Source organism: Giraffa tippelskirchi, chromosome 3 (assembly GCF_054371585.1).
Source record: "Giraffa tippelskirchi isolate mGirTip1 chromosome 3, T2T-mGirTip1v1.2.pri, whole genome shotgun sequence".
Classification (NCBI taxonomy): Eukaryota; Metazoa; Chordata; class Mammalia; order Artiodactyla; family Giraffidae; genus Giraffa; species Giraffa tippelskirchi.
Window position 1 is genome coordinate 47,751,418 of NC_137277.1, and position 7,205 is coordinate 47,758,622.

Below are 7,205 nucleotides of genomic sequence, written 5' to 3' on the forward strand. Positions count from 1 at the left end.
GATTCACTTTGTTGTACAGTAGAAACTAGCACAACATTGTAAATCAATTATACTTAAAAAATTAAAAAAAAAAAAGAAAGCTATCTGGTAGGACCTTAATCAAAAGTCTAGGGTCAGATTTCTCCCACTCACTAGTTATGCGCATGTGTGTGTGCTAAGCCGCTGTAGCCGTGTCCGACTCTGTGCCTCTGTGCGACCCTATGGACTGTGGCTCTCCAGGTTCCTCTGTCCATGGGATTCTCCAGGCAAGAATACTGGAGTGGGTTGCCATTTCCTTCTCCACACTAGTTCTGTGGTATCTATTAATACCTAGTCAGTTTCCTCCCCTAGCCTTCCTTTTACTCTCTCTGGGTACTGTGCTGTCTAAGTACTCCCTAAGGGCAATCTCACCTTTATTACTGTGATACTGTGATTTATAATAAGAAATATGTATGTTAGCCTTCATCCCCATTTCTGGCACAGAGCTCCTAAAACCTTTGGAATTTCCAGTGATTAGAGAAAGAGTGATAATGGTGTCATTTGTTATATATATATATATACATATATATATATATATATATATATAAAGCCCCTTTCAACCACACCTGAGTTTATGTTAATGTGTTAATGAGGCCCTCAAGAATGGATTGGGAAAAAATGCACTGGAAAGAAGTTTGAGCAAACTCTGGGAAATAATGAAGGACAGAAAACAGAAAAGCCTGGTGCACTGTAGTCCATGGGTTTGCAAAGAGTCGGACACAACTTAGCGACTGAACAACAAGAATAGATGCTGTTTACATGGGGAACTGACCCTGATTAGAGGGTTAGAATTTTCAGTCTCACTATCTGACCTCCAGGGAGGGGAGGGGACTGGAGACTGCGTTCAATCACCAATGGCCCCTGATTTAATCAATCATGCCTATATGATGAAGCCTCCATCAAAACCCAAGTATGGCATTAGACAGCTTCCAGGCTGGGGAACATCAGCGCTGGGAGGGAGGTGTTGGGAGGATGGTATGCCCAGATAGGGCATAAAAGCTCTCCACCCCTTCCTACATACTTTGCCCTGTGTGTCTCTTCTGTGTGGCTGTTCTAAGCTATATCCTTTTATATAAACTGGGAATCTAGTAAGTAAATTGCTTTCCTGAGCTGTCAGCTGCCCTAGTAAATTAATCGAACCCCAAGGATGTGGTCTTGGGAAATTCTGATCTATAGACAGTCAGAAGCACAGACAGCAACCTGGATTTGTGCCTGGCATCCAAGTGGTGGGAGGGGGCAGTCTCAGGTAACTGAGCCCTTAAACGTGAGATGTGACTCTAGCTCCAGGTAGAGAGCATCAGAACTGAATTAAGTTACAGGACACTGGGAATTCCCCAGCAATCCAGTGGTTAGGACGCTGGGCTTCCACTGCAGAGGGCATGGGTTCAGGTTTGACCCCGGGTCAGGGAAGTAGGATCCCGCATGACTTGGGACTCAGTTAAAAACAAAAAACAAACAAAAACAATAAATTTCAGAACACTGCACTGGTGTCACAGGATTGCTTGATGTTTGCAAAACCCACACGTCTGGTGTCAGAGTTAAGCAGTACTCAGAGAGTATTGTGTATAATGTAAAGGTAAACAATAGAGTTTTTTCCTTTACAATCATGAATGTGCCAAGGCAAGACTGAAGGCAGGAGAGAGAAAGCATAGCGCGCTGCTTGGTCAGAAGGCTTCAGCAGGAGGGCTCAAAGAGAACCTTCCAGAAAAGAAGAGGGCCTGGGGCTCTCCTGGTATAAAGGAAATGACACAAGGAATCAGAGAGAAAGGAACCCAGACTTCAACCTCTGCTGCACATCAGCACTGGAAAACCAGCGGTCATCAGTGCCTATCAACCAGCCCACAGTCCAGTGGAAGGGAACTTACTTCCCAAATAGTCTCTCTTGGTAAAATCAATTTTCCCCTTGAAAATTGTTAACTTACCTCTTAAAAAACATAACCCCCATGACTTCATACTAGAAAACCCAACCAAAAGTTCAAGGAGAATGGTAGTAACTTTGAGTCTTCCTTGTTCTGTATGTGTGACCCCAGTCCTGCCTAGAAGCCCCGTCTCTGTGCAGTGGATCAACTTCCACCAAAGGCACACTTGACTCCTCTCAGCTGTCCGGCTTCAACCTGGCAGCTGCAACACAAAGATATTCAAAGGAAAGGGGGCGGGGGGAAGCCCTCTGGTTAAGAACCAACTTCCAGACACTTCCCTGGTGGCCCAGTGGCTAAGACTCTACACTTCCACTGCAGGCGGCACAGGTTTGATCCCTCCCTGGTCAGGGAACTAAGATCCTTCGTGCCCCATAGTGCAGCCAAAAAAAAATAAAATAACCTCCACAGTCTTTATTGAGAATGAAGAGTCATGGACCGATATGAATTATTACATCTTTCTACAGCTGTTCCCTCTTAAATATTTATCCTGGCAAACACCACCACCGTTTTTTACAACTTATTTTAATTGTGTGACTATTAAGCAAACCAAACCGTAAAATCAGCTCTCAGTGCTGAGATTTATGTGATTCATAGACCAGACCTTATTAAAAAGGGAATCTACAGAGTGCAAACTAGCTTCACGAGTGCCCCCACGCTGTCTCTAGGCAGGTGTGAAGCCTTTTCCCTATTACTGCCTATGGCTTCCAAGCTTCCACAGTGGGTGGCATAAAAAAGAACACAGTCTACCCGTTTCCCCGTGACTTTTTTTTTTTCTCCTTCTGAACAATCCTGATGGGTGAAAACCAGAAGTCAGGGATGCTACAGTCTTAAAGGGGATGGCAGAAGCTCTAAGAGACTCTCAAACAGGATCACTGCCCTGGAAGATTTAGGATCAAGGTCTCAGGGAAGGACTTAAGCATGGGATTTTGAATCACCAGCAAGCATCCTGCATATTGGGGCTTCCCATGGGGCTCAGAGGTAAAGAATCCACTTGCAATGCAGGAGATGTGGGTTTGATCCCTGGGTCAAGAAGATTCCCTGGAGGAGGGCACAGTAACCCACCCCAGTATTCTTGCCCAGGAAATCCCATGGACAGAAGAGCCTGGCAGGCTACAGTCCATGGGATCTCAAAGTCAGACTTGACTTAGCAACCAAACAACACCAACAATCCTACATATTTGCTACCAAGGTCCTTCTTCTTCTTTTTTCCTTTGACATGCTGCATAGCTTGTGGGATCTAAGTTCCCCAACCAGGTATTGAACCCACACCCTCAGCAGTGAAGATGGAGTCCTAACCACTGGACCTCCAGGGAACTCCCCCAAAGTCCTCTTGATTTGGATCATGGAACTGCTTTGAGACTCCAGTAGAAGTTCTCCCTCCAAAAATGCACTATGCATAAATATGTATATAAAACTGCAAAGGGTTCAAGGACACCCCTGAGCCTATCCACAGATCCCCTATAGGTCCATGAACCTTCGGTTATTACTGCTTTCACTGTTATCACCCAAGCTGCCCCCATTTCTCCCTTTTACAGTAGTCACCTAACTCATTTTCTAGTTTCTCAACACAGCAGACAGAGTGACAGCAGTGTTGTTAAAACCTAAACAGACCATGTTACTTCCCTGCTCAATGTTACCCACTAGTCTCCCATTTCACCTGCAATAAAACAGCTTCTTTACAGTGGTTTACAGGCCAGGGTCTGTCTTCAGATCTCCTGTTTCAGATCTCCTCCTTCTCATCTCCAGCACTTCTCAGCCTTAACTCCTGCTGCCCTAGACACACCCATCTCCCTGTGATCTCTCAACAGGACAGGGACAAGCTGGCCCTGGGCCTTTACTTGCTACTCCCTCTCCACCTGGCTCCTTCCTTCATTCCTTCCGGTGTACCCAACTGTCACTTCGTTGGCAAGGCTTTCTAGATTAAAACTCTGCAGTGCCATGAATGTACCCAGGCTGGGGAGTCAGGGGGAATGTACATCTTCTGAAATACCTCCAAGCGCCGAACAGTTTGCTGTATCTGAAACACTGTATTTGAAACTGCGACCTGCAGGAACTCCCTGGCAGTCTAGTGGTTAGGACTCTGTGCTTTCATTGCTGAGGGCCTTAGTTTGATCCCTGAGGCCCTAAGGCTGGAGAACGAAAATACCACAAGCCATACTTCCCTGGTGGTCCAATGGTTAAGAAATCTGCCTACCATGGTGGATTCATGTCAATGTGTGGCAAAACAAATACAAAAAAAAAAAAAGAAATCTGCCTACCAATACAGGGGACACAAGTTCAATCCCTGGTCTGGGAAGATTCCATATGCTGCGGGGCAACTAAACCCATGCACCACAACTACTAAGCCCACCCTCTAAAGCCTGTGCTCTGCAGTAAGAGAAGCCACCACAATGAGAAGCCCCCCGCTCTCTGCAGTTAGAGAAAGCCCACGAGCAGCAACGAATACCCAGCACAGCTGCGCATATAATATTAATAACAGTGTATTAATTAAATATAATAATGATAATTTAATAATTATTGGATAATAAAATATTGTTCAAATTAAAAATAATTTCAAAAATAAAAATCCCACAAGCCGATGCACTGCACAGCCAAACCCAGGAATCAAAATGGGATCTCCTGCATTGCAGGTGGATTCTTTACCAGCTGAGCCACTAGGGAAGCCCAATTTATGAAATTAGTAATATTGTAAGTCAAAATATAATAACTTATAATATTAATTATTGATAATTTAATAATTAGTGAAAAATAAAATACTGCAAAAATTGTAAAAAGTCCAACAAGCTGACACAGTGCAGCCAAAAAAATAAATGAAAAAATAATAGTAATAATAAACGTGCAATCCCTATCCTGCCCTGCCTGATACCTCCTGTCCATCTCTTCTTTCTTTTTCTTCATAACACCTATCATTGTGTCCGATTCTTGTGACCCCAGCCTGCCAGGCTCCTCTGTCCATGGGATTCTCCAGGCAAGAATACTGGAGTGGGTTGCCATTTCCTTTTCCTTCTCTAGGGGATCTTCCCGACCCAGGAATCGAACCCAGGTCTCCCACATTGCAGGCAGATTCTTTACTGCTGAGCTACAAGGGAATATGAATGTGCCTTTCCCTTACTGTTTATTATCTATCTCCCACACTAACCAGTTAGCTCCAGGAGGGCAGAGATTTTTGTCTGCTTTGTTTCAGTGCTATATTCCAGTTCTTGGAATAGTGTCTAAGCCAGAGTAGGTACTCAATCAATATTTGACAGACTGATGACTAACTGAATGATTAAACTCTGCAGCGCCATGACTGTATCCAGGCTGGGGAGTCGGGGGGAATGCATATTTTCTGAAATACCTCCAAGTGCCAAACAGTTTGCTAGTTAATATATGTCATCTCATTTAATTGCCACACACAATCCTAAGGGATAGTTTTATTCACATTTCACCACAAAAACTGAGCCCCTGAGAAGTTAAAATAAATGAAAGTTACACAGCTAGCAGTGGAACATAATTCAAACCTAAGTCTGTATGACTCCAAAGTCCCACTAGTCCCATCACACATCACCTCCTTCTCCTTGGTGGCAGCTCCCACTTCTCGAAGGTCAGGCAACTGCCAGCTTTCACACCTCATTTAACTGTATGGCTGGTGTCTGAGTCAAAGATCATTAGGGGTTCCTTGGAGCTCTAATCAAGCTTAATATTTTTTTAACATGTTCACATATTTATTTTTGGCTGTGCTGGGTCTACATTGCTGCCAGGGGGCTTTCCCTAGCTGCAGTGAGCAGAGGCTGTTCTCTAGTTGCAGTGCATGGGATTCTCATTGAGGTGGCTTTTCCTGTTGCAGAGCATGGGCTCTAAAGCTCAGGCTCAGTAATTGTGTAAAATGGCCTTAGTTGCCCTGAGGCATGTGGGATCTTCCTGGACCAGGGATGGAACCCATGTCCCCTGCACTAGCAGGCAGATTCTTAACCACTGGACCACCAGGGAAGTGCAAGCAGAACATTTAGAGCCTAAGTCTTTTTGCACATTTACATCCAACGTTGTCAAAGACACAACATGATGAACATCCTCCTGAGGGAGGTTTATTACTCTCAGACTCATTCACTCACAGGTTTCATTCATGTACTCATAAACATTTGCACAGTGCCTACTATGCACTAGCTACTGTTCTAGGTACTGAGGATAAAAAGATGCATAAGGCAACAGATGTCACTCTTCACAAACAGGTTTGTGAAGTCTGGGGTGGTGCTGTCCAACGGAAGTATAACTGGGGGCACTTGCAATTTGTTTTTGGCCACCCCATGACATGTGGGATTTTAGTTCCCCAGTTAGGGATCCAACCTGTGCCCCTGCATTGAAAATGTGTAGTCTTAACCATTGGACCGACATGGAAGTTCCCCTCTCTTGCAGTTTTATATTCTCTCGTCACTGCATTTTCAAAAAACAGTTAAAATCAATGTGAATAATATATTCTTATTGGACCCAACATATCCAAAATATCATTTCAACACTTAATTAATGAGGTATCTTACAGTCTTCTTTTTTTGATAATACATCTTCAAAAATCACTGTGTGTTTTACACCTATAGCACATCTTGATTTGGATTTTTTTTTTTTTTTTGCCATGCTACATGGCTTGCAGTATCGTAGGTCCCTGACCAGGAATTGAACCTGAGGCACAGCAGTAAAAGTGCCGAGTCCTAAGCCACTGGACTGCCAGATAACACCCCATGGATTTTATTTTAATTGAAGTGCAATTGATTTACATGTTGTGTTAGTTTCAGGTGTATAGCAAAGTGACTCAGTTCTAGATACATATTTTCTCAGATTCTTTTGCATTATAGTTCATTATGAGAGAGTCATTTCCTAGGCAGGTTGATAAGAAGTCTAGGGGTCCCCAAGGAGAGAGGGGTCTAGAATTCTCAAGGAGGAAGAAAGGACAACTTTTTTTTCTTTTCTCTCTACATTCCTTAGGATTATATAACAATAATGTATCCTGCCTGAGGACAGTCTCTGGATTAAACCTTCTGGCTAATCCTGTTATCTTAGAGTATATAACTCCACTGCTAACACTAGCAAGTGGGTACTCTTTCTGCTCCCTTCTGATGCCTATGTCAGAAGCTTTCTCTATCTCCTTTATACTTTAATAAAACTTTATTACACAAAACCTCTGAGCGATCAAGCCTTGTCTCTGGCCCCAGGTTGAATTCTTCTCCTCTGGAGGCCAAGAATCCCGGCGTCTTTACGTGGTTCAGGAACAAACCTTTCAACTACAAGATAATGGGT